Raw genomic sequence first — 2930 nt, forward strand, 5'->3', positions numbered from 1 at the left:
AAAAAAAAAAAAAAAAAAAAAAAAAAAAAAGAACCTCTATATTTTAAGAAAAGCAGTACTTTGCCAAATATAATTTTTTCTCCATTTTGTTAGTTGTTTGTTGGTGGTACTTTTGGCCATACATAAAATTTAAATATTTGTGTAGTTCAATTTATCAATCATTTTCCTTTATAGTTTCTGGGACTTGTATTTTGTTTAGATACACACCAAGATTAATTTGTGGTGGGTTTTTTGGACCATTTTTGAGATTTCACTTTTACATTTAAATTTTTGAGTCATGTGAAGTTTATTTTGGCAAAAGGAATGAGATAGAAAGCCAAGTTAATTTTTTTCCAGATGGCTTCCCAGCATCCCAACACCATTTATTACAAATCAACTTTTCCCTACTGTTTTGATATGTTTGCTTTTCCCCCTACTAACTTCCCATGTACATTTGAATCTTTTTCTATAGTTTATATTTGGCTTCCCTTATCCGTTTGTTTATTCAGGCATCAGGACAAAACCTTTTAAATTACTACCCTTCATAACACGTTCTATATCTTAATTTTTATTCTGTTTGGATGATTTTGGCATATGATGCCATGTGAGACTAAATGTCAAATAAAGTCCCACTATAGACATAAAGAAGAAAGACGTTAATGAAAATGAAGGTGGTAGGTATTGATGCCTCATCACTTGTTTGTTTATGAAAGATGGGAAGAGACAAAGGATAGCTTACAGTTATGGTATTGTTATTTTATTACTAAAGATAGATCATGGCATTTGTTGTTATCAAAAATATAATAAGTGAATATTGGTGTTAAATGCATTATCATTTTGGTCACTGTTTCCTGTCTTTATAGTTCTTCAAAATTATCAGTAAATTTTGCTATGTGAATTTATTATGAAAAACTGTACCCTGTTATTACTCTACCCTACCATTCTATCTTTATACTTTTGTTTTTCCTGTTTTTACAATTTGTATTTTTAAAAAGATTAATGACAAACATATGTAGTGCTGGATGCCCAAAGACCCCAAAAGGGAAGACATTGTGTTTAAGAGGCCCAAGAAATGACTGGGAGACAATGGACATGACATGATGGGCCTTATACAGCGAAGATGGTCCAGGAGCAGCAGGCTAGACAGGGAAAAAAAACCCCTCCTGATGGCATAAGGCACACAGGTCAGGTAGTACTTTCCAGAGGGAGCAGCGCAGGGTTAAGCTGAAAAGTGAGGGCTTCTAGTGCGCAGCCGCAGTGGGGGAACCGCTTATACATGCCTCCAGTGGACACAAAACGGCTGTGAATTCTCTGAGGGATGGGATTGTTAGCATTATAAAGAACCAAAGATGAACTAAAGGTAAGCAAAGGTTATGGGCATTGATCCAGGCAACCTGATCTGTTCTGAATCAGTTGTGGGGGGGGCGGGGGAGGATGACCACCTCAAGGAAGGAAGGGTGCCCTAGAACATTCACTCTCTACAACTGCAAGATGTGGTCAGCAGGTGGGAGAACACCTCCCCCATGGCCTCAGCATGACCTGCCCACCCAGGCCAAAGCCTGATGGGAAAGAACATCCCAGGTTGGCCATCCTCAGGACCCCTCCCCAGGTTCCTACCCCCTGCTTGGGGCCATATCCAGCTTGTGTTCATGTTGTCACTGTGTGCCACCTTGAATTTTTCCACGGGGCTCCAAAAAGGAGCAGTAGCATGATGTGACAGAAATATGTGGGGCTGAGCCCAGAATCCTTGTCCAACAAATTAAACTTGCCTATAATTATAAGTATTGGCTTCCTTCTGGTAAAATAGCAAATAAACTAAATCACTAAAGGAAACAGAGACCTTAGGTACTAGTATAGTTTAAGTGTAAGACTACAAAAGAAAATGATACCAGATTGCTTCCTCCTATATAAGTATCCCAGAAATTGAGCTTAATTCCCCAAGAAATACAACAGTTTTATGGTAGGCACAATTCCTGACAATCTCTACCACTGAGACTGGGAAAGCCTAAAATACTGACTTTTAAAATCTTATTTGTAGGCAGTTCTGGCTGATGAGACACAATTCCATAATGGTGCATAATGGGAAAGCTTTTTCTTTTCTGATGAAAGAAACAGACATGGCTGACACCACCTCTTTTCCCTTCTTCTCTCTTGAAAGCAGACTTAATGTCGGAGTTCTGGCAGCAGGTTTTTATCCGTAAAGTATATGCAAAGAACCTATCAGAACATTGACCTGGGCATGAGTGCTAGTAGTGTCTATCTCAAAACTTCTTGTATGAAAAAAAACTTTTTTTTTTTGAGTTGGAATCTTACTCTGTCACTCAGGCTGGAGTGCAGTGGCATGCTCTTGACTCCTGCAGCTTTGAATCACTGGGCTCAGGCGATCCTTCTGCCTCAGGCTTCCAAGTAGTGGGAACTACAGGTACACACCACCATGCCCAGCTAATTGAAAAAAAAATTGTTTGAGTCATTGCTAGTTAAGTTTTCTGTCGGTGACCAGCACTGACCAAGGGTGGGTTAGGACCTGCACCGGAGAATCAGGAGACGGCGAGAAGACCACTTGGAGGCAGTTCTTCTGGGAACAGTCTGATCAGGACTGAAGCCAATTTTATTCAAACCTTTTCCAACTTATATACCATTTTCTATACCCTCCAGCAGTGTGATAATCACTTGCTGGGGGCGTACAAGTTTCCGTGCTTTACAAACCATGAATCACAAGACCATCACGAGACTTGCAAGTTTCGAGCAAACAATTCGAACTCCATGATGCCTGACGTGCTTCACAAAACTCACATCAAGGTCACAGGTGCACAATTTCAATTGTTCAAAATGTCTTCCATAGTGTTCAATAAATCATTCATATTATACTCTTTGTTCTATACCCTGATTAATACAAAACTTTTCTAAGTTAACTCTAGGTTCAATCCCAGTTCACTGACTCCCATATTTTT

General features: G+C 39.3%; 1 pseudogene; it reads right to left on the reverse strand.

Annotated features, from left to right (window-relative positions):
• Nucleotides 1-2688, reverse strand: part of LOC103259178 — a 5534-nt pseudogene extending 2846 nt beyond the window's left edge.
• Between the last annotated feature and the right edge of the window lie 242 nt (nt 2689-2930).

Source organism: Carlito syrichta, unplaced genomic scaffold (assembly GCF_000164805.1).
Source record: "Carlito syrichta isolate Samal-C Ts95f unplaced genomic scaffold, Tarsius_syrichta-2.0.1 Scaffold302555, whole genome shotgun sequence".
Lineage (NCBI taxonomy): Eukaryota > Metazoa > Chordata > Mammalia > Primates > Tarsiidae > Carlito > Carlito syrichta.